The following is a 26497-nucleotide window of genomic DNA, read 5'->3' on the forward strand; positions in this document are numbered from 1 at the left end:
CCTCACAGTAAAATATTCTAGAGTTAAGAATTTCATGATATGGTAAGGTTTATGAGAAGCTGTATAGGATTCATTTTTTATAACCACAATAGCACTTATCAACTTTATACAGATTTTTTAATAAACATTAAATAAATTATGTCTGATATTTTAAAAAGAGCTTATTGAAAATAAGTACCTTATTCATGTGCTCCTTTATTTTTGAAATGATTTTTCCTTGGTTTCTATGAAAATTCATTTCAGAGATTTCTATTTGTATGGGATACAAGAAAGTTAATTCGGAATACAACTCAGAACTATCTTTAACATATATTTTGAAATAATAATAAATTGAGCAATTAAAAATGATATGTTTAAACAATTAATATAAACATTTGAAAAACAGGGCATTGGAATATCTTTGTGAAGTCAAAGCTTAAATTTTTTTTCTAATACATTGCAATTACTTTCTGTTAAGTATAGTACTTACCACTTCATTCTAATAGCGCTACAACCTACTTTAGAGACCCATCTTACATGTAATACCATAATTTAAATAAGTAATATAATTATTATTCACATTTTAATGTTTGTTACAGAAGCCCAACAAAGGGAAAAAGAAGCAAGTAAGATAGAGTGAATTGTTTAAAATTCTTTTCCCTCCAAGGAATTCATTTTAAATAAGACTTTTTGCATTTTAGAGTTTCATATTAGTGAAATATTTTACTGTTTTCAAAATGTATATTAATATTAAATTTTAGCTAATGTAAATTTGGTTAATATTAACTGGTCCTAATGATTTTAGAAATAATTTCACTCTTGGACTATGCAGACAATGATATATTAGAATTAGAGGACTAGGTCATGTTTTCTTTCATTCCAAGTAGAAAATAAGACAAAGTTTAAAATGAGTTTGACTCATTTGTTTACCCAAAGGAGTTGCTGCATAAATCTGAATTACAATGAATAAATTTAGAATTTTATGGCAAATTCACATGAATCTAATATAATTTATCACTTTCTTTTTGAGTTCTATACATTTTCTTTGAACTCTAGAATCATATACATTGCATCAGAGCATTTACATACATTATTTCTACAAAAGTTTTTATTTTTTATTCCACAATTCTTTTAAGTTGATATTTTAGATGAATAATGTAATAAAATGATGAATAGCAACCAATATTGAAATATGTAATTCGCATACCTGTTAACACCGTTTTAAATAAAAACATTAAGTGACTTCATGTAAAATTAAAATTTAGAACTTGATATGTTGTGGTGGCATATTTCAAAATGAGAATATTGTAAAATAATATTTAATTTCTTACTTTTTAGGACAAAAAATTTAATGCCATTTGTTTAGATAAACTCTGAAGACAATTAGCTGAAATTCCTGAAGCCAAATCAGAAGCAATCATCTCTTTGTTCTTATACAAGAATAGAATAATCATAATGTGCTTTGAAAACTGAGTGGCAATTAAAGACTTCTAAGAGGATACTGTTAGAGATAAAATAATATTATTGACTTGATGACTGACATTTGAACAATTTATTTCAGAGAACACACAATAGAAACATAAAATGTGGAAACAGATGGAAAAAAATTTTATTTCAGAGGAAAATAATATTTTAAAAGATACATTATGGTTCTAAATACCCTCTTTAATTTTTTCCCATATCATAGGATTTGGTCCTTGGTCGCTGATATTGTATCTTTCTCCTTGCATCAACTTTTTTTTTTTTTAAAGACAGAATCTCAATAAGTTGCTTAAGAACTCGCTAAATTGCTGATGTTTACTTTGAACTTGCAATTGTCCTGCCTCAGCCTCCTGAGCCTCTGGATTCCAGGTGAGTGCCACAGTGCCCGCCCTTCTCCAGCTTTTAATATTGAAAGATCCCATTCCTAACTCATGATGATCTCATCAAGCCTTGTGGTTAAATATAACCTATAAACTGAAAACTCTCAAATTTATATCTTTAATTCAGGCTTCTTTTATAAATTCTGTCATATACAAAAACCTACCATTTGATTTTTCTCTTCAATACCTTAAAATTTAGTATATCCAAATATGAACTCAGAATTTCACAAAAACATCATGTACCACACAGCCTTCACTGTTTCTCTGGATGGCAAATTTTTACTTATAGATTTTAGGATAAGAAAAAAAAATCTATTTCATGCTAGAATCCATTATTTAAAACAAAACAAAACAAAAAATACAAAACAAAATGAAAACATCAACATCATGAACCAAACTATCATTTCCACTCTATTTTAAAATATTTGAAATTCCAAGCAATTCTTTTCATCTCTACTGCTGTCATTTGGTTTTGATCCACCATAATCTCTCATCTGTATATCCATAATTAACTCCTAAGAGTTTTCCTTGTGAATATTCAAGAATTTGGAGCCCCAAAGGCAGCTGCTAGAGTGAAACTTCTGATCATAAATCAGAAATATTTCCCTTCTGATTTAAACCCTGAATAGCAACTGCCTGTATAGAATATAAAAATTATCTGCAATGCTTGTGAGGAAGGTATTTATTGAATTTACTATCCAAACAGATTAGAATGTAAAAAGGACTATACTGGTTATGACAGAATAATACCCATAGATGTGACTTGGTCTTGACAAGTAGGAGGATCCATCATTGCACTGACAAGTTGTCTTATCACTTGTGCTTGTTGCTTCTCTGACCTCTTCTGCCATTTCTCTCCTCCTTTGTATTGATTTTGTTCTCATTACGGTGATTTGCTGGCTCTTCTTTGCACCACGCTACATAGCACTCATCTATTATGGTTCATGTGCTTTCAACTCTAATCTTTGTACTTAAACTATTCTTATCCCAGGAATTCATTAAGATACTTTCTTCATGTACCTACAGCTTTTACCTAGATTTTGTCTCTTTTAAGAGTCCTATCTAATATTTAATAGTGAAAACTAAACTTTGTCAATATTTCTTTTTGGTTGTGAAACTTAAACCCAATAATTATGCACCTAATAAAATCCCAAGAATATGTATACAAACCAGTGGTGGTTATTAGCAGCAGTAACATTATCCTTAGTTATTCCTTTAGTAAATTAATACACTTTGGACAAGAAAGTTGGCAGACATAGAGTCAGATTAATTGACATAATAACAAAATTATTAGCAGACTATTGGCTTAAAATACCAAGAAAAGAATTTAGAGAGATTTTCTAAACAAGTAATTTCTCCATTTTGAACATTAAGGTGTAAAACTGCCATAATTTTTAGAATCAGAACTGACCTACTTCTGACGTACTTTTTTAAAACAAATATTCTTTAAATATTAAACAAAGGTTTTACAAGATATATTCTATGCAATCATAAATTTTGTACTATACTCTTAAAATTTTTATCTAGCATTTTCATGTTATGAAACTGAAATGAAATAGAACCAAAGTAACAACATTTTTTTCTGACCTTACTTCATTGTAAAATGTTTTCTTTTCAGCCTCCTGACAGCTATATCTATGTTGACAGTACAGTGGGACCTTCCCATGTCCCTGTCTATGGCCCTGATGTATAAGAAGGATGACTTTGAATGGTGTAATTAAAACAATTCTCTCATGTAATCAAAATATCTGTCTCAACAGGTCTTTTTGACCTATACATGCCTCAAGTGTTCTTATCATTTTTGTGGGTTTTGCCTTTATAAACTCTGTACTTCCAAAATTCAAATGCTGAAAGTTTGCCGCAGTCTTGGCTGGGCACAGAATCACGAGCCACCACACAGCTTTGTATATTCAAACAGCAATTCTTTATTCCCGAACTCACACCGGTCTCCAAACACGCTCTGGGGCAATCCCAGTTCTGCTGCCGCTCCAAATCACCTCCTCCACGAGGCTTTTCTTCCCATCAATCCTCTCTGAATCTCACGAGAGCTCAAAGGTCGCTCAGGTAGCAGGAACGCCCTATTTCCAGCAGCAATAATCCTCAACATCCAACTTCCCTAAAACCCAAGGTCTTAAACTGGGAACGCCCTAAACACAAGGAGCAGGATACTTCCTCAAACTGCAGGATACACCCTAATCCTGGAACCGCCTTGGTCTTAGAGCAAGGTCATCTACTCAAACACACATGCAAGGTCACAGCAAATTTAACATGGGGTACGCTGGCAAGGAAAATTTTGATTCGTCATTCCTACTTGGTAATGGCCCTCAGCATCTCCCCCCTTCTGATTAAATAAACAACAAGCAATGTGGCTTAAGGACCGTGCCTGGTAGGTTGTCCAATTCAACATATGGTTCTTACCCGTCATGGGAAAACTGACCTTTAGGCGTCAGCCTCCTGTCTTAGGTTGAATCCACTGTAATCAGATCAACCCGTCACTGACTACCGGTCCAGCATTCAGCCATGCTTGTGGAAAGGCCTATGCACCAGTGGGGGGGTGAGGTTCTTGCCTCACCTCTGTTGGCCCCCAAATAGCCTTGGTGCCAGTGGGGGGGTGAGGTTCTTTGCCTCACCTCTGTTGGCCCCCAAATTTTAGACCATCACTAGTAGAAGGGAGGAGGATACAGAAATGCCACGACACCAAGCCAATTGACGGCTCCTTTGGAAAAATTGCGTCACTGGTGACACCATCAGCAAAGATATGCCAGCATTACCACAATTAACATGGGGTGCGCTTGGCAAGGAAATTGCATCACTGGTGACACCATCAGCAAACATATGCCAGCAGTACCACAATTCGCTGCACCAGACGATAGTTCACAATGCATGCAACTGATATATAGTCCAGGCAAGTTCTGCAGGCAGTTCAAATCGGAGGAGTCTATCAATATGTCCATTTCCTCCCAAAGTAAAACAAGTCCTTGATTGAGCATAACTTGTTGAGTTATATTCATTGATGCATCAGTTTATACAGTTTACTGTGATAGCTATCATAGAAGCTGAGTAGAAGCTGTAGTTTGGTTTTATCTTAGTCTTCACCGGCACTGGGATGGAGATGGGAATTCTGGCAATGACGCTAAAGAGACATTATCCTGAACAGAATTATTAAATATAATGAAAAGGAAAGGTGAAAGTAAACAAACAGATCTGTTAACCTCCTTAAAAAACAATCCTTAACAGCTGTTTACCTAATTTAAATTAGTAAGCAAACAGATCTGTTAACCACCTTTAAAAACAATCATTAACAGCTGTTTACCTAATTTAAATTAATAAGCAAACAGATCTGTTAACCACCTTTAAAAACAATCATTAACAGCTGTTTACCTAATTTAAATTAAACCATTTAAATCACGTGAATAAAAAAAAATTCGAATCCATTTTTTTATGAGCGCTCCTCATAAATGAAATATGGACATACACACATACAGACATACAACACAAAACAGTGCACACATAACATACAACACATAAGACAATAAAGGCCTTGTAGTTTTACCTAGGTGAAATCTCCATTGCAATGTTTAAAAACTCTAATCAAAAAATAAAATACAGTCAAAAAATAAAACTGATCAGAAAAACATTAACCTAGGTTTGTATGAGCTCAAAAAATAAAACAGAACTTTACGATGTGGGAAAAATGCAATAATAAAATAGATATTGAAAAAAAACACCTTGGTTAATCACTGTCGCAGATGTAAGAATAGCCAAGCTGGAGCTCTGGATATCAGCTGTTATGGATTTGAGTCAAATCATCTTCTTTTTGGTCTGTAGAAATTGCTTTAGTTAATCTCTCTGGAATCCAAATCGGCTGCTGTTCTCCCTGCGGAAAAACACAGACGGAACCCCGATTCCAGACAATAACTGGATCAGGACCTTTCCATTGTCCGGTTAGAACATCTTTCCAAAGTACCTTAGGCTTATGTACATTTTTCGGGTACATATGTCTTTCCGCAGCCCTAAGTCCTGATGAATCCAAATTTAAAAAGTTTAGAGTAAAAAGGGTTATTTTAAGTTTATCTTTGGGGGATATATACCCCTTTCCAATTCCCTCTTTTTGCTTTAATAGGTACGTTTTAATAGTTTGATGAGCTCTTTCAACTATACCTTGTCCCTGTGGATTGTATGGGATTCCTGTTATATGAGTAATACCAAATGATGAGCAAAATTGTTTAAAAGAGGCAGAAGTATAACCAGGACCGTTATCAGTTTTTAACTGTTTAGGAACACCCACAGTGGCAAAATTTTGTAAGCAATGAGCTATAACATCCTTAGTTTTTTCTCCGACATGAAGGGAGCCCATCAAAAATCCAGAAGAAGTATCAACTGTAACATGTAAATATTTTAATTTTCCAAATTCTGGCAAGTGTGTGACGTCCATCTGCCAAATATGGTTAGGTATCAGTCCTCTAGGATTGACTCCAAGATTAACTTGTGGTAAAAAGGTCACACAATTTTGACATTGTTTTATTATATGCCTGGCTTGTTCCTTAGTTATTTTAAAACGCTTTTGTAAAGTATTAGCATTAACATGAAACCTTTTATGAAAATTTGTAGCTTCTTCTAATGTAGAGAAAATATGTACGTCATGTGTAGTTTTATCTGCTAAATCATTGCCCAAACTAAGGGCTCCAGGCAATCCTGTATGTGCCCTAATATGTCCTATAAAGAATGGATCTTTTCTATCCCATATTAGACTTTGTATAGTGGAAAACAAAGAGAAAACAGTAGAGGAAGGGGAAATCCTTCCAGCATCTTCAAGGGATAGAATAGCATTAACTATATATTGACTATCAGAAAATAAATTAAATACAGAATCTTTGAACATCACAAAAGCTTGTAAAACTGCATTAAGCTCTACCTTTTGAGCTGATTGTTTGGGTACTAAAAATGTAAAAGTTTGATCAGGGGTAACTACGGCTGCTGTACCATTATTAGACCCATCAGTGAATATATTTGGAGCATTCATGATAGGTGTTTTCCTTGTCATTTTAGGAAAAACTACAGGATGCTTAGACCAAAAAGACAACAAAGGATTCGATGGCAAATGATTATCAAATGAAACATTAGATTTACACATGATTATTGCCCAAGTATTTAACTCATTAGCTAACTCATCAATTTGATCCATAGTATATGGAGTAATAATTTTATTGGGAGAAATTCCAAACACCCCCTTTGCTGCTCTTATTCCTTTGAGTATTAATTGTCCTACAGCCTCAGGATACCTGGTAAGAATAGTGTTAGGAGAATAAGATAAATGTATCCACAATAATGGACCTTCTTGCCAAAATACTCCTGTAGGAATATTTTTTGTTGGTAGTACAATAAATAATAAAGGCAAACTTATATCAATTCTATCTAAATGCATATTTTCCATATAAGTTTCAATAATTTTTAATGCCTTTCTAGCTTTAGGAGTTAAACTTCGGGGTGAATTTGGATCTGATGGACCCTTTAGAATATCAAATAAAAGTCCCAACTCTCCTGTTGGTATGCCTAGATAAGGCCTTATCCAATTTATGTCTCCCAATAACTTTTGAAAATCGTTGAGTGATTTGAGTTGATCTACTCGTATTTGAATTTTCGGTGGACGGACCATGGTTGAGGATAATAGAACTCCTAAATAATTAATTGGAAAATTTAATTGTACTTTATCTATTCCTATCTCTAGATTATAATTTTTTAATAAGTTTGTAAGTGTGGCATAACAGTCCAGCAATATGTTTTTATCTTTATGTGCCAATAATACATCATCCATATAGTGAAATATTTTTAGTTCAGGATTTTGATTTCTAAGTGGCTGGATTGCTTTATTAACATAGATTTGACACATAGTTGGACTGTTAGCCATTCCTTGAGGGAGTACTTTCCACTCATATCTCTCATCAGGACCTTCATGATTTAATGCAGGGATAGTAAATGCAAAACGTGGACTATCCTCGGGATGAATTGGAATCGAAAAAAAACAATCTTTAATATCTATAGATAAAACATGCCACGTTTTTGGTAAAGCAGACAATTGAGGAATCCCTGATTGAGCAGGTCCCATAATAACCATCTCATTATTAATGGCTCTTAAATCTTGTAATAATCTCCATTTACCCGATTGCTTTTTGATGACAAAAATGGGAGTATTATGGGGAGATACGGAAGGTTGTAAATGTCCTTCCGCTAATTGTTGTTTGACCAGATCATGGGCTACTTGTATCTTTTCTTTAGTCAAGGGCCACTGAGGAACCCACACTGGTCTTTCTGATTTCCAAGTAATTTTGATTGTCTCAGTGGCCCTTTCTGAAAATCCGACCCATGTCTGTCTGTTCCTTGATCTAATTGAATTGGTGCTGCTAAACCTTGTTCTTGTTTTCCTAATCTTTTTTCTTTCTTAACACTTTGTCTAGCCCTAGTAGTGGGCACATTAGAATTGATGTTATTTGTTAACATCAAACCTAGTTGATCCAGGACATCTCGTCCCCATAAATTAATAGGAAGGTGATCCAAAACATATGGTTGTATAGTTCCTTCACATCCTTCAGGATCCTTCCAATCTAATAGCATAGCACTTCTATGGGGATTAGTGGCCACTCCTAGGCCTCGAAGCGTTTGAGTGGCCTGTTGTAATGGCCAATGTTTTGGCCATTCTCGACGAGATATAATGCTAAGGTCAGCACCTGTGTCCAGCAGCCCATTAAATTTGTGCCCTTGAATATTTAGTTTTAGCATCGGGCGAGAATCTAAATTTAAAGACAACATAGCCCAATCTACACCTGTGGAGCCTAATCCCTTAGAACCTCTTTCTACATTATGACTAGAGAACTTATTATGTAGGCTGGGTATTATTAACAACTGTGCTATTCTATCTCCAGGTGAAATTACTGATATACCTCCTGGAGAACTAGCTATAATTTTTATTTCACCTACATAATCGGGATCAATTACCCCAGGACTTATCATAAGTCCTTTTAATGTAGATGAACTACGTCCCAATAATAAGCCTACTGTTCCTTTGGGAAGAGGTCCTTTTACTCCTGTGGGAATGATTTGAACTCCCATCTCTGGAGTTAGTACTGCTCTGGCAGAGGCGCAGATGTCCAGCCCTGCGCTCCCTCGGGTTTGTCTGATGAGGGATTTAATGGACAATGTGTCCTGGGCACCACCCTGATGGTGTTGCTGGGTTCCTCCACTGCCCCGTATATTTGTGGTTGTGGGCCCCGGAGCATTGGGCCCCTCTGTCCGTTTTTTGGCAACGAAGCCTGATGCCTTTCTCCACGATATCGTGGGTAAATACCTGATCCTTGTACGTTTTTTGATAACGGAGTACCTTCTATGGTGGTTTGAGAACGGCATTCATTAGCCCAATGTCTCCCTCTACGGCATCGTGGGCAAATACCCGGTATTCTATTCCTTTGATTTCTAGTTTTGTTAAAACCTCCTCTTATAGGGCAACTCCTTTTAAAATGTCCTGTTTGCTCACAATTATAGCATGTTTCTGGCCTGGCATCTAAAGCCTGTTGTACTGCAGCTGCCAAGACTTGCCCTTGCTCATTAATATCTCTACATAATTTAATATATGTATTTAAGTCTTCATGTCTCCATGGTCTAATAACCTCTCTGCAGCAACGATTCGCTTGGTCATAAGCAAGTTGTTTTATTAATGGCATTGCTTGATCTGTATCCCCAAAAATTTTGGCGGCTGTTTGAATAAGCCTATCTACAAAGTCAGCATAAGGTTCATTAGGTCTCTGTATTACCTTAGATAGCTGACCTTGTGAATCTCCATGTCCTTGTAAAGTCTTCCATGCCCTAACTGCGTCTGCAGCAATTTGTGCATATATAGCAGGATCATATTCAATTTGTTGCCGTTGACCCTCATAAGGTCCTTTTCCTAAAAGCATATCCAGATTTCTTTGAGGGTAGCCGGCTGCTGCATTTCGCCTAGCTGTCTCCGTGCAAAATTCCTCATTGGCAACTTTCCATAACAAATATTGTCCTCCATTTAGCACAGATTTACACATGCTAGCCCAATCTGCTGGCGTCATGTCCAAGTTAGTAATGGATTCGACCATGCTTACCGTGAAGGGAGCTTGGGGACCGTAGGTTGTTACAGCCTCCTTTAACTGCTTCACTGTTTTAAAATCTAAAGCACGGTGAATTCGCTGCCCTCCTACCTGTTCAAGTACAGGGCATGCTAATCTTTGAGGTCCTGTCTCAGGATCCCACTTATCAACTACGGGGTTTGAGGGCCACTCAGCTGTTTCCATCGGTGGGGCTGTTGGTTGAACTACGCCCTCTGGTAATAAAATGGAGTTAGTAACAGCCTCTTGTTGTGGCCTTTTTCCTAATAACCCCTTTTCCTTTAAATTTTCTTCCTCTGTCTGACTAGCTCGAGAGACCTTCTCTTTTGCTTGATCTAAAATGTCTTTCTCCATGGTCTGAATCTCTAACACTTTGCTTAACACCTTTTCGGTTTCTTTTTTACTAATTTCTAATCTTCTATAAAGATAACGCAACCCAATAAGATAACACAAAACAAAACCGCAACTGAATGAAACAAAAACTGAATAAAAATTCGCTGTATCAATTTTCTCTTTCTCCGGGCTGACAAACTTCAAACCTTGAGCCATCCATTTTTCCCAGTTTGCCTGAGAAATTTCTAGGGACAGGCAGCTTGAAACAAAAACGAAATAAATCAAAACAAGAACACACTATATCTTGAAATGGTCACCCATTCTCTTGCCTTCCCTCAGGGGCGAGGAATTTCACTTACCTCCAAGTTTCAGACGCTCCGCGTACGGGCCACCAAATGCCGCAGTCTTGGCTGGGCACAGAATCACGAGCCACCACACAGCTTTGTAGATTCAAACAGCAATTCTTTATTCCCGAACTCACACCGGTCTCCAAACACGCTCTGGGGCAATCCCAGTTCTGCTGCCGCTCCAAATCACCTCCTCCACGAGGCTTTTCTTCCCATCAATCCTCTCTGAATCTCACGAGAGCTCAAAGGTCGCTCAGGTAGCAGGAACGCCCTATTTCCAGCAGCAATAATCCTCAACATCCAACTTCCCTAAAACCCAAGGTCTTAAACTGGGAACGCCCTAAACACAAGGAGCAGGATACTTCCTCAAACTGCAGGATACACCCTAATCCTGGAACCGCCTTGGTCTTAGAGCAAGGTCATCTACTCAAACACACATGCAAGGTCACAGCAAATTTAACATGGGGTACGCTGGCAAGGAAAATTTTGATTCGTCATTCCTACTTGGTAATGGCCCTCAGCAAAAGTTCTTTGAGGTGTTAGCCTGCTGCCAGCCACTTACCTGGCATGCTCATTAAAAGATCTTTTTTCCCTTTCGATTTGGCTTCAGATGCTTGGTGGTTTGTAATTCTTGCACACTCCATAACAAAACAAAAGAGTAAAGTGTGAGTTTTGCCATGTCCTATTTTTTTTAAATGAATCTAAATCTAACTATTCTGTCTTTACCAGATATGACACCTAAAAGTTTTCACATTTAATTTGTCATTTCTAGTAAGTTCAAGCTTAGAAAAATATTTATATATAAATAAAAAATTATAAAACATTTTCCTAAAGCAAAATATGCTAAAAATTGAAAAAATGTTTTATGCTACCTGTTACAAAAATAACAATAAAATTTATGTAAAATAGATACTTAGAGAAATGGCTGTGTACGTAGAGTATACAATGTGTATTAATATTAAATTAATATTTGAGATGTCCATGATCAAAAGGGAATAATAACCAGCAGTCTCTCTCCAAGTGAGTAGCTAATGTATTAATCAGATATTTGCACAACATCTGTAATATTAAAACAATGTATTAGGAATTTATATTTCAAAAGAAAACATATCAATTTATTTCCTTAATTTACTACATTGGCAATAAAGTTCAGCCAATTGGGTATCTTAAATTTTTCAACAAGTCTAATAGTGCCATGTAATCTTTTTCCTATGTAAGAAGAAGCTCCTATTCAGATTTTCTGCTTCTTATATAAGCTTCTTTAATCTCCTTGTTTTCCAACATTCATATTGTTTCTCTGTACTATTCTTGGAAACTTTTCTATAAACTTTATAATTTTTTTAAAGAAATTAAGCCCTAGTTTGCTGAGAAAATAATTTTGAGGACATCATAAAGTAAGCTGCTCTTTATGCTTATCAAAATATCATTATCACATATTCATTTATTTGAATTTATTTTTAACTAATACATTAAAAATGCACATATTTATAAAGTACCAAGTGATGTTTCAATAGGTGTATGCAATGTGTAATGTTTAAAAGGTATCTCCTCAAGCATTTATCATTTCTTTAGGGTGAAACACTGAAAATCCATTTTTTTCTAGGGTTTTAAAATATATAGTACATTACAAGGTTCTTTAATAATCAACTACAGGATGAAAGTAATATAAAAATTTCAATTTTAATTTATGTTGTTTCATGTCTCTGGCCTATTTCTACAGGGTCATAGAAAATATTTTTTAAAAAGATGATTTTTTTAAATGAAGAAATACAATATGAATAAAATAAATATATATAATTCACAATTAAGTGTTTAGAGTTTTAATTTTGGCTTTAATAATATCTTACTCTACAATATTAAAAAGTCATTACTATTTCAAAATGGAAATACAAGCATCAAGATTTCTCATTGGATTTTTTTTTAACTAATGAGATGTGATATTAAACATTGGATTACTAAGAATAATAGTCATCATTATTTGCCATCCGAAATCCCTGGAATATTTTAAATTTATTTAATTGAGTGTTTATTTTAAGTCATAATTTGCATATTTAAGTATACAGACAAAATGAATACATCTTTATTAAATATTATTAAATTTTAAACATCGTCTTAATTAGTGAATTCTGCACACAAAAAAAATCATAGTTATATATTGCATTTTGTTAACGGGATTATCTAGATTCATATCCAAAATGATTGAGTGAAGTCCTTTGTTTTAACTAACTGGAGGAGAAGTCTGTATTTGGCAATAGATTGTTTGTTAATTATTATGTTTGTCAAAATTCATTTAAAATATCATCATCTGAGATTTAATTAATATGATAAATTTCACTATATCATTAGAGCCTACAATATTATATGATTTCCTTTATCTTCTGACTAAACTAATCCTATAACTGTTAATCATCACATTTTTTCTCTTTGACACCATGGATAGAAAATAAAAACTTCCAATCCTCAAATTTGGTACTACAAATATAAAAGAAACCTACAAAGATTCTGTGTTTTCTTTTCTAGTATCTTCTTGAAATGTGCAAGATTTTGAACAACATAATAAGAAAGTAGAAGAATGACAATTTATTCCACTACTACATCATGGTTCTAAGAGATTCTGTTATTCCTTCTTTTTTTATTACATATTCTTTCTGTTTAATGTATTTGGGAATAATTGATGAGTAATCATAAGGAATAATGAAACAATTCTTATGATGATGATACAGAGACATTTTACAAACTATACAGAAAATAAAATCACTCATGTATTTGAGAATCATAATAACCCAATGGAACAATAGTAATTCCAAAAAATAATTCTACCTATATTTTATTAAAATAGGAGGTTTTCCTTTTTTGCTGTTGTTTGAAAGGATTTATGAAATATAAATACTTGAAAACAACACTGTTTAAAGAATTTCTTCCTTGGATGTCACATTACCAAAGTTGACTTCTTGATTTGCTCTCTTTCATTTCTTTTACCAAAATATTTGCAAAATTGCAAACTTAATATACTGTATTTTAGTATTTTTCAAGTTTTTAGGACCATGAACCTCATAATTTTAAAGAGAACATGTAATAATAATAATTTATTTAATATTTTTAATATGATAGACACAAATTTATTTAATCTTCAATTATGAACTGGATCATTTGCATTTTTCTGATGAGAAAACATGCATAGAAATATTATATTACGTGAGACTATTGGATCACAGAGATCAAATTAATATATCCAGACCTGTCTGTGATCTAGAGTTCCTTTTTTATCCATTATGAATAAGTAGCATATAGGGTATATGTCCATCCACATATATGAGTTATTCATCAGTTGTATGAATATGATATCATATAATACATATAATAATATAACATGTACAGACATACATAAACACACATGTAGTTATTCATTGCTTAAATACAGGGATATGTCCTGATAAATGTGTCATTAGATGATTTTATAATTGTGAAAATGTCATACATTTTTGCTTAATACAAGCCATGTTGGCTACATCATTAGGCGATATGTCAGAAATATGATCTATTGCTGACTCAATTGTCATTATGAGGTATATGCCCACCTAATACATGTATACATATATTTATAAAAGAGAGAAACTAAACAATATGTGGAAGTTCTAATACTATTCCCTGCACTGAATTTGATCATCATCAATCCTTCCTACATGAGTGAACTTCATTTTTTCTAGAAGAAGAAGCTGAGTCAGAGTTTCAGCTGAAAGAATAGTTTCTTTTTATTTTTTAAAAAATTATTTATTTCTTACATACATGACAATAGTGGAGTGCATTACATTCATAATTATCCATTCACAGTACAATTTTACGTAACTCTGTATAGAGAGTATGTTCATGCCAATTTATGCCATTATACGTGAGCCCTCTTATTTGTTTTTTTTTTTGCATTACAATTCTTAATACACCTTTATGCCACAATTTATCATATCTCTGTTTGTATATAAGGTGTGTTGACACCAAATTCACATCTTCATACATGCATTTTACATAATGATGACTGTCTCCTTCCATTATCCTTGCTATTCCCCTTCTCCCTCCCTTTCCCTCCTATTCCCTATCTAGAGGTAATTTTCCACCCAATCTCTCCCTCCCTACCCTACTTTGAAGCACCCCCCCCTTATATCAGAGAAAACATTCAGCATTTGTTTTTTAGGAATTAGCTAACTTTACTTAGCATAATCTTCTCTAATGCCATCCATTTCCCGCAAATGCCATAATCTTATTCTTTTTAGTGCTGAGTAATATTCCATTGTGTATAAATGCCACAATTTTTTTTTTATCTGTTCATCCACTGAAGGACATCTAGTTTGGCTCCACAGTTTAGCTATTGTGAATTGTGCTGCTACAAATATTGATGTGGCTGTGTCCCTAGAGTATGCTGTTTTTAGGTCATTTGGGTATAGTCTGAGAAGAGGAATAGCTGGGTCAAATGGTGGTTCCATTCCCAGCTCTCCAAGGAATCTCCATACTGCTTTCCAAATTGGCTGCACTAATTTGCAGCCCCACCAGCAGTGTATGAGTGTACCTTTTCCCCTGCATCCTTGCCAAAACTTGTTGTTTGTCTTCATAATGGCTGCCATTCTTACTGGGGTGAGATGGTATCTTAGAGTACTTTGATTTACATTTCTCTGATTGCTAGTCATGATGAGATTTTTTTTTTGTATAGTTGTTGATTGATTGTATATCCTCTTCTGAGAAGTGTCTGTTCAGGACCTTGTCCCATTTATTGATTGGATTATTATTTTTTGTGTGCTTATCTTGTTGAGCTCTTTTTATACCCTAGAGGTTAGAGCTCCATCTGATGTGTGAGGGGTAAAAATTTGTTCCCAGGATGTAGGCTCCCTGTTCACCTCAAAGATTATTTCTTTTGCTGAGAGAAAACTTTTTAGTTTGAATCCATCCCATTTGTTGATTCTTGGTTTTTATTCTTGTTCTATAGACCAGTTTCTAATTATTAGTCACTAACACTTATGAAAGGAAGAGCAGGGAGGCAGGAATGGGCAGAGGAAGAATATTGACAATGATGTAATTCTGGCAGTGCTCTCTCAAGTGGTATTTCTTAAAAATAAAAACCAGATTAAAATACTAAGTAAAATCAGTAACACAAAAATAAATATGAAAAATCTTATTCAGAAAAAAATAGATAGAATCTACTACTAAGATATCTAGAAAAAACATAGTGTATTATTTTTACTATTATTATTTGAACTTACTGCCTCTCTGTTAAGTATGCTTTTCTATGAAATTAAGTGTTCAATGATGAATCCAAAGCATGTGAAAATCCCAAACAAAACCAATAAGAAAATTAATACATGTATAAGTAAAATATCTACTAAAATAACACTGGGAAGATAAATCAAGATGGTAAACTCAACATACAAAATAACTAAATTACAGAAAAATAAAGAAATGTGTGTGTGTGTGTGTGTGTGTTTACAGTGTATATACACAGGAAAAAACAACAAAGAAAAAATTACCTCAAAACACATAGAACATATTTTATTTCATCCCCTCCCCAAGCCATCCTAGTACTAAGGAATAAAATTAGGGGCACTACCATTGACCTGCACCTCCAGTATTTTTAAAAATTATTTGAGACATGATCTCACCCAGGATGGACTTCAACTTGAGATAGTCTTGTCTCGGTCTCATGAGAACCCTATTTTATTTTATTTTTGAGAGAGAGAGAGAGAGAGAGAATTTTTTAATATTTATTTTTTAGTTTTCGGTGGACTCAACATTTTATTTTTTTGTGGGTGCTGAAGATCGAACCCAGTGCTCTGTGAATGCCAGGCAAGAGCGCTACCCTTTGAGCCACATTCCCAGCCCAAAAGAACTGTATTTTAAAGGAAGGAGCTATTTGTGGATATTACATGAGTAGATAGGAACTTAACAAAGACTTTTTTTTTTTTTACTAAAACTTTTTTTTATTGATTATTTAAAGCATTACATAGCTCATGATATATCATCTTTCATACATTTGACTCAAATTGTGTTTTGAACTCCCATTTTCACCCCAAATACAGATCGCAGAATCACATCTGTTACATATTCACATTTTTACATAATGCCATATTGGTGACTGTTGTATTCTGCTACCTTTCTTATCCCCTACTATCCCCCCTCCCCTCCCCTCCCCTCCCATCTTCCCTCTCTACCTCCCCTGCTATTGTTCAATTCTCTCCCTTTTTTCCCTCCCCCTTGCCCCTCATAACCTCTTATAATTTTATGCATCATTGAAGGTCTCCTGCCATTTCCATATGCTTTCCCTTCTCTCTCCGTTTCTCTCCCCCCATTTGTCTTTGTTTACTGTAGTCTTTTCCTCATGCTCTTCCTTCCTGTTCTGTTCTTAGTTGCTCTCATTATATCAAAGCAGACATTTGGCATTTTTTTTTTTAGGGCTTGGCTAGCTTCGCTTAGCATAATCTGCTCTAATGCCATCCATTTCCCTGCAAATTCTATGATTTTGTCATTTCTTAGTGCTGCATAATACTCCATTGTGTATAGATGCCACAGTTTTTTTATCCATTCATCTATTGAAGGGCATCTAGGTTGGTCCCACAGTCTAGCTATTGTGAATTGTGCCGCTATAATCATTGATGTGGCCGTATCCCTATAGTGCGCTCTTTTAAGGTCCTCAGGGAATAGTCCAAGAAGTGCGATAGCTGGGTCAAATGGTGGATCCATTCCCATCTTTCCCAGGAATCTCCATACTGTTTTCCAAATTGGCCTCACCAATTTGCAGCCCCACCAGCAGTGTACAAGTGTACCCTTTTCCCCACATCCCCGCCAACACTTATTGTTGTTTGACTTCATAATGGCTGCCAATCTTACTGGAGTGAGATGGTATCTTAGGGTGGTTTTGATTTGCATTTCTCTGATTGCTAGAGATGGTGAGCATTTTTTCATGTACTTGTTGATTGATTGTATGTCCTCCTCTGAGAAGTGTCTGTTCAGGTCCTTGGCCCATTTGTTGATAGGGTTGTTTGTTATCTTATTGTTTAATTTTTTGAGTTCTTTGTATATTCTGGATATTAGGGCTCTATCTGAAGTGTGAGGAGTAAAAATTTGTTCCCAGGATGTAGGTTCCCTGTTTACCTCTCTTATTGTTTCTCTTGCTGGGAAAAAAAACCTTTTTAGTTTAAGTAAGTCCCATTTGTTTATTCTTGTTATTAACTCTTGGGCTATGGGTGTCCTATTAAGGAATTTTGAGCCCGACCCCACAATATGTAGATCGTAGCCAACTTTTTCTTCTACCATACACAGTGTCTCTGATTTGATATCTAGCTCCCTGATCAATTTTGAGTTAATTTTTGTGGATGGCAAGAGAAAGGGATTCAATTTCATTTTGTTGCATATGGATTTCCAATTTTCCCAGCACCATTTGTTGAAGATGCTATCCTTCCTCCATTGCATGCTTTTAGCCCCTTTATCAAATATAAGATAGTTGTAACTTTGTGGATTAGTCTCTGTGTCCTCTATTCTGTACCATTGGTCCACTTGCCTGTTTTGGTACCAGTACCATGCTGTTTTTGTTACTATTGCTTTGTAGTACAGTTTGACCTCTGGTATCGCTATACCTCCAGATTCATACTTCCTGCTTAGAATTGCTTTTGCTATTCTGGGTCTTTTGTTTTTCCATATGAATTTCATGATTGCTTTGTCTATTTCTACAAGAAATGCCATTGGGATTAAAACCACTCCATTCACAATATCCTCAAAGAAAATAAGATACTTGGGAATCAACCTAACAAAAGAGGTGAAAGATTTATACAATGAAAACTACAGAACCCTAAAGAGAGAGATAGAAGAAGATCTTAGAAGATGGAAAAATGTACCCTGTTCATGGATAGGCAGAACCAACATCATCAAAATGGCGATATTACCCAAAGTTCTCTACAGGTTTAATGCGATGCCAAACAAAGACTTTTCTTTAGAGTGATAATTATTACAGAGGAGTTTAATGAAGCTATGATTCTCTGGCATCAAAGTGCTACAATTACTGAAAATACAATTTTTTTAAAAAAATATATTGGTTCATTATAGTTATAAATAACATTTGGATGTATTTTGACACAATTATAAATGCATAGGAGTATAATTTTCTCCAATTTGATTCCTAGTATCTATGCTTGCTCTTCCTTTCCTCCCTCCCTCTCTTTCCTGTTCTCTCTTCTACTTACTTTTCTATTTATGTACATTTTTAAGAAATTAGTATCTTGTGGATATCCGTAATGGTGAGATTCATGGCAGTATATTCATATATTTACATTGGAATTTTAGGTCAGATTCATTTCACTGTTTTTTCCTTTTTCCTTCTTCCTTCCTCACATCCCCTTCTTATACTCTCCTGATCTTTCTTTGACTTTGATGAAATCTTCACCCCCCCACACACCATTTATTTACTTTCCTAAACTCCCGATTTTAGACAAGCTTCTGTATGTCAGAGAAAACATTTGACTTTTTACTTTTGGAGTCTGGCTGATTTCACTTAGCATTATGGTCTCCAGTCCTATCCATTTATCAGCAAATGTCATTATTTTATTCTTTTATTGTGTGTGTGTATGTGTGTGTATAATATATATATATATATATATATATATATATATATATATATATATATATATATATAATCACGTTTTCTTAATTCATTCATCTGTTGAAAGCCACTTAAGTTGGTCCTATTGACTTGAGATTTTGAATTGTAGTACTATAAATACTGATGTGGCTGCATGCCTATTGTATGCTAATTTTAGATCTTTTCGATGTATATTGGGGAGTAGAATAACTGGGTCATAAGGTGGTTCCATTCATAGTTTCTTGATGAAATCTTCATATTGCCTTCCAGAGTGGTTGCAGTAATTTGCAGACCCACAAGCAACATATAAATGTACCTTTTCCCATGCATCCTTGCCAATATTTATTATTGTTTATACTTTTGATAATTGCCATTCTGACTAGAGTGAGATCTCAAGATGTTTTGATTTGCATTTCTCTAATTGCTAGAGATGTTTAAACCTTTCTCATGTATTTGTTGGCCTTTTGAACTTCTTTAAAAAATGTCTGTTTAAATCATTTTCTCATTTATTAATTTGGTTATTTATTTTTTGGTGTTAAGTTTTTTGAGTTTTTTATATAATTTGGATATTAATGCCCTACTTGAGGTGCAGGTGGCAAAGATTTTCTCCCAGTCTGTAGGTTCTTTCTCCATATGCTTAATCATTTCCTTTGCTGTTCAGAATCTTTTTAGTTTTATGGCATTCCACTTATTGATTTTAGTTATAGTTCTCACACTTTGGGGATCTTATTAAGGAAGTTGTTTCCTGTGCTAATATTTGATTTTCAATTTTTGAATTTAAAATTCAAATGCATAGTAAAAGACAAAATTATATAAATATCAACTAATTTTGAAGTAATAACCAGCAGTACAAACCCCACAATTCTTTCAGGTGTAATTGCAATAGAAAGGGTATAAGGAATTTTAGGAGAAGAATTTGACACATGAGGATTACCTTGGAAGCCTTAAGTTCACTTGTTGTAATTTTGAAAACAGAAACTTGGAGGAAAAAAAGGAAATCAAAGAAATGATATGACAAATTTTCTCCTCAATGAAATGAGCACAGTGATCATCAGATTAAAAGAAGCTATGGTTAAAGCATTTTTTTTGTTGTAAATATTCTCAGATGAAATATTTGGAATAAAAAATGTCATGCCCATATAGACACAATATATTTGGAATTTAGGCAACAAACTGTGAAGATAAATTTAAAAAATCCTGGTAGAGTGAAAAAATTATATATATTCTCAAATGAAAACATACATACAATTTTATCTGTAGAGAAAAATAAGTGGATTGGTATATGTCTCTTCTACCCAAAATCCTGCAGATTTCAAGGTTCTGAGGAGTTGCATCCTTAAATTTAAAACAACTGGATTATCACTGAAGGAGGATTGATAACGAATATGTTCAAATATGACATAGTTGGAAATTATAGAAGAGGCATTTGTTTTAATTTTCTAAATAAGATATTTATATAATAGAGTGAAAATTGAATCACATAAGACTATTCGACAGGGGAGGAAATAATGAAAAATGATAGACCATTAAACTTATTCTTGCATCAAGGAAAGTCTAGAGAATAATAAAGTGACTGATATTAATGTTCCCACCTGCCGCAAACAACAATAAAACTGTTGAAACTTAGGAGATATGTTTTCGGGTGTTGATATTATCCAGTCTTAGAATGACACCAATATTTCTGGCTGCTTCTAGCTTTTCTTTTAGCTACTCTTTGTATCCTGCCAATAATTGCCTTTTTATGAATGCATAATACAAAAATTATGCTGCCCTAGCTCATGCTTTATTTGTTTGTTTGGGAGCATGGGAGTTTGAATCCAGGACCTAGTGCACCATAGAGAAGCATTCTACCACTAAGCCATGTCCCCAGTCTTCAGCTCATATTTTTGAAGAAGAGGGTGGGACAGGGAAGTCTTGCAAATTACTGTGGATAAATTATTTTAGAAAACCTTGGATTTATGATGTACATGATTGTCATGAATACATTTGTTAATTTAAATCATATGATATGTTAAATTTTTGTCATAAAATATTAACTTATTGAACCATAAGAGAAACTTTCTTCTGATGAAAGTTAAAGTGTAATCTCCTATTTTCAGCTTATGGCTACTGATATTGTTACTTGATTTAAAATTTTCTGTGAGTCATTGAAATTGTTCTATTAATATACAGAGGTTCTAGATTATAAGTTGTGTCTGCTTTTTCTGTTGTTTTTCTTATTTATTTTTTGGTTTTGGGTTCTTGTTTTTTGTTTTTATATTTGTTTCTTTCTATACTGCATTTTGAACAGAAGGCCTTGTGCATTCTAAACAAATATTCTACCTCTGATCTACAATATCAATTCCCTTGTGTTTATTAATATTTTGTTTGATCACCAAAAGATTAAGATCAAGTTCTATCAAAACAGTTAACATCAAAGTGAATGGAATGCTAATAAGTTAGCTTTGTGGTTCATATAAATAAATTAAGATCATAAGACAAAGAATGAATGGATTATATTTTTAAATAACTGAATTACTATCTTTACAATATAGCTTAAAGAAAAAAAACTATGAGATCTGGGAGCATAATTTTGGAATTGGATATTTATATAAAGTCATCTTATGTCAGGTCAAATTAAATTTAAGGAATGGGCACACTTACTAAAGTAACAAGAGACCAGAAATTTCCATTGAATGTTTTCTAACAGTATTGGGAATGAAAATATTCTCTTACATTAAGACAAATGGCCATTTATATGTGTTAGAATTTCAAATCAGTATATAACAGGCATTCACTCAGAGCTTTGCATTCAGGCATGAGTAAATACTCTTTCTCTTGATCCATGCAGAGTTCATTGCACTCAAATTTACCTTGTAAAATAGGAATGAATTTTAGAAAAGAAAGAATAAGAGACCTCAGGTTTAACTCCTTACCCACTTTAAAATAAGTAACTCTAACTGCATCTGAAAAATAACTAAAAGAAGTTCTTTTCCTCTTCAGCCTAATTGCATAAGTTTAGTTTTATTTTTTAATTTGTTTTAGATAGTCGTAATTAAACACCCCACCCCCAACACACACCTAAAAATAATAGTAGACTCCATAGCCTCAGTTAAAAAAAATTGGGGGAGGTGGTATAAAGCAAAACATATATCAGACATTTAGTTGCAAAAAATAAATTAATATATTATCTTGTCATAATATATGTGACTACTATAGTAAAGAGCAATTTAGATAACCCTAGAGAGAACAGCCACAAATCGGTCAAAGTGATGGCTTACAATAGTATTACTGTTTTCTTTTCAAAGGAAATTAAAAAGCATTGATAAATAATTACTGATTTTTTGAATAAATCATCTGTATTCCATCTGAGACTTACACAATAGCAAACAATAGTCCTCCCACAAAATATTTCTTACTATAAAGGTTAAGTATTATACTCTATGGGATCATTGTTATGCATATCTCAGTATGAAGAAGAACTCAAAGGAGATTTTTGCACAAAGTGAATAGATGGCCTTACCTAGAAGCTTTAGGTTATATGAAAGCAAAAACACACATAAATGATACTATAGGAGAGCTCACTGAAATGATTGTCCCTGCTCAAGTCTCTTTAAGTCTATAAAGAGATAGGTGATCTTCAGGTCTCAGTATGAAAATACTCTGTTATTCTCACAAATATGCCATAAAAATAAAGCAATCAAAATTAAAAAAAATAAAAATAGCTATTGCTTATACAGATTATGATCACTAAATATGTTTAAGGACTGGGAAGAACACATATAAACTTTATATGTGTTTTACCTTTACTTAATTATTTCATTGGAGTGCAATAGCATTTATATGTGCCTTGAATCTTTTTTTTGTTTTTAAGCAATTGTTTATTAATATTTTGTTTGATCACCAAAAGATTAAAAATGTATTCTTTCAACTGGCAGTATTTTTATTTGAAGTTATAAATCTTATTTATTTTAAAATAGTCTATGTTTAGGGACTTACACTAAATAATACTTTAATATATTCTGAGAATGAAAAATGCAAAATTTTAAACTATTAGCACTAGAAGAAACAGTATGGGGAAGCTATTGACTCTTTTGAAATTTAATGAGTTTGGGCATGTATTTCATACATTTTGTACTTTTTATTGTAATATTTACATCATGTATTATTTCTGCCAAATAATTAGAAAAGCATTTCACTGGTTGATGTTTTTGTATCTGTAAAACATTCTTCAGTAATATGGTTTATCAAGAAAAAATGCCAGAAAGACTTAATTCAGTTGTCTCATTAAAAAAAAAAAACAATATTTTATGTTTATAACAAAAAGAAGAGAATCCATAAACATTCAACCATCAAGGAAAGTTTAAAGGATTCATTCTATTATCTGGCCCAAATATTATTCTTTCTAATCATTTTTTTCCAAACACTCTAAGAACACAGTATGATTGGGTGGCTGTTACATGAAAAGCACTCTACTAAGAGTGGTAGATAGCCTGCTAATGGGTTTGCCTTCTTGAGATTTGTAAATGAAAGTTAATTTTGAGTTAAACAAAGTGTATGCAATAGTGTAGTTTAATCTCTGGTATAAAATTCAAGCCTAACATATTTGCATACACTTTTGCATGAATGCTTTTGAGAAAATAGCTAAACTAGCATAGTGAGCTCTTAACAGATATAATAGTTTTTAAATTTTTTTGTTTTAATTAGTTATACATGACTAATTTAGTAGAATGAATTTATGCACTTTGATATACATAAATGGGATATAATTTCTCATTTTTTTCTGAGTCTACATGTTGCAGAATCATATTGGTCATGTATTCACGTATGTACATACAATAATAATATCTCTTTCATTCTACTATCTTTCCTATTCCCACATCCCCTCCTCTTCATTCCCATCACTTCCCTCGACTAATCTGAGGTAATGCTGTTCTTACATAGTGCCCCCGTGCCTGAGTAATATCCCATTGAGTATATATACCATATTTTCTTTATCCATTCATCTATCAAAAGATGTCTAGGTTGGTTCCATAGTCTAGCTATTGTGAATTGAGCCGCTATAAACATTTATTTGGCTGCATCAATATAGTGTGCTGTTTTAAGTCCTTTGGGTATAAACCAAGGAGTGGGATAGCTGGATCAAATGGTGGTTCCATTCCCAATTTTCTGAGGAATATCCATACTTCTTTGAATAATGATTGCACCAGTTTGCAGTCCCACCAGCAATGTATGAGTGTACAGTTTTCACCACTTCCTTGCCAACATTTATTGTTGCCTGTATTCTTGATGATTGCCATTCTGACAGGAGTGAGATGAAATCTTAGAGAAGTTTTGATTTGCATTTCTCTAATTGCTAGAGATGTTGAACACTTTTTCATATATTTGTTGATCAATCATATTTCTTCTTCTCTGAAGTGTCTGTAAAATTTCTTAATGCATTTATTGATTGGGTTATTTGGGTTTTTTGGTGTTAACTTTTTTGACTTCTTTATATATCCTCAAGATTAATGCTTTATTGGAGGTGCATGTGGTAAAGATTTTCTCCCGATCTCTTGGCTCAGTAATCATATTATTAATTGTTTCCTTTGCTGAGAAGAAGCTTTTTAACTTGAATCCATTCCATTTATTGATTCTTGATTTTACTTGGTGAAGATTTGGGCCTATTTTTTCTTCTATTAGGTGCAGGGTTTCTGTTCTAGTGTCTAAGTTTTTGATTCACTTTGAATTGATTTTTGTGCAGAAGTTTAGTTTCATTTTGCTACTTATGGTTTTCCAGTTTTACCAGCACTATTTGTTGAATGGGCTGTCCTTTATCCAGTGGATATTTTTGGTACTCTTGTCTAGTATGAGATAACTGGATTTATTTGAGTTTGTCTCTGTAACCTCTATTGGGTGCCTTTGGTCTACAAGTCTATTTTGTATTAATACTTTGCAGTTTTTTTTACTATAGCTCTGTAGTATAGTTTCATGTCTGGTATTGTGATGCCTTCTGCTTCACTTTTCTTGCTAAGAATTGCTTTATCTATTCTGGTCTCTTATTTTAGTGTGAGCAAGATATACACAGATATGTGTGCATTTCATTCATTGATATTCCCAGTGACTTAATCAAATTCAAAATTTATAATTAGATTATTGAAACTTCTGAAAATTTAGTGTGTGTGTGTGTGAAAAATAAGTAAGACTGAATTGTTTTAATAAAGAGTACCAAAAATGAGAAACTAAAAAAAAAAACAGAGAGAGAGAAACCTGTGACTAGACTAAGAAATGAAAAAGAGAAGACATTTTAACTGATGCTGCAGACATAAAAAAGAATCAAAAGAGATTGTTATGAGCAGCAATTAATTGCCCAAAATTAAATAACCTAGCTAAAAAGCACAAATTCTTACCTTTTACATCTTAAAACAGTCAAGAGAGATTAAAAATTCTGAACAAATTAACTAACAAGGAGATTGAACTAGTGATAAAAACCACCCACAAAGAAAAACCCAAGATGAGATGGGTTCAAAATAATTTCTAACAAATATTTAAGAAAAAATTTCACTAATCTCTCAAACTTTTCCAAAATTAAGTAGGAAGGCATACTTCCCTATACATGCTATGAGAATAGCAATATATTAATACTAAAACTGGAACACCCCCCTCCACACACACACACAAAAAGAAACTTACAAGTAAGGAAAACTACAGACCAATTTCTCAAATGAGTATAGATTCAAAAATTCTGATGAAAATCCTAACAAAAAAATTAAATATACATTAAAACATTCAAAAATCATGACCAAACAGGATTTATTCCTGAGATTCAAGGACAATCCAATATAAAAAATTTAGTTAATCTGATGAAAACATCAACAGAAAGAAAGTTCAAATTTACATGATCATCTTGTGTTTTTCATTTATACACAAATACATTTGAAAAAAATTCAACATTTTCATAATAGAAACACTGAAGTAACTAGGAATAAAAATAATTTATATAAACCATTCATAATCAGTCCAAAGCTAACATCATTCAGAAAACATGAATGTTTTTCCTATAAAACAGGAACGAGACCAGGACAGCCCTTCTAAACATATCTATTCACAACAATACTGTAAGTCCTAGACAGGTCTATTAGTCAAGAATGAGAAATATAGGCTTCAAAACAAGAATGGAAGAATTAAAATTACCTCTGTTCACAAAGGACAAAACTTTCTTTATAGACTCAATGAAAAAAAGTTAAAAATAATATGAAATTAAATTTATTTTATACA

At 33.4% G+C, this 26497-nt stretch overlaps 2 long non-coding RNA genes across 2 annotated transcripts in view; both read right to left on the reverse strand.

Moving 5' to 3' along the window:
- Nucleotides 1-26497, reverse strand: part of LOC308646678 — a 1527418-nt gene that overhangs the window by 121674 nt on the left and 1379247 nt on the right. The window lies entirely within an intron of this gene.
- On the reverse strand, nt 3862-4604 carry LOC308648543. Its single transcript, XR_014021852.1, has 2 exons — nt 4472-4604; nt 3862-4413 (listed from the first exon to the last, which is right to left on the reverse strand). It is a non-coding gene; the product is annotated as an uncharacterized lncRNA (long non-coding RNA).

Source organism: Spermophilus citellus (genome assembly GCF_964194105.1).
Source record: "Spermophilus citellus genome assembly, chromosome: 4".
NCBI classification, from domain to species: domain Eukaryota; kingdom Metazoa; phylum Chordata; class Mammalia; order Rodentia; family Sciuridae; genus Spermophilus; species Spermophilus citellus.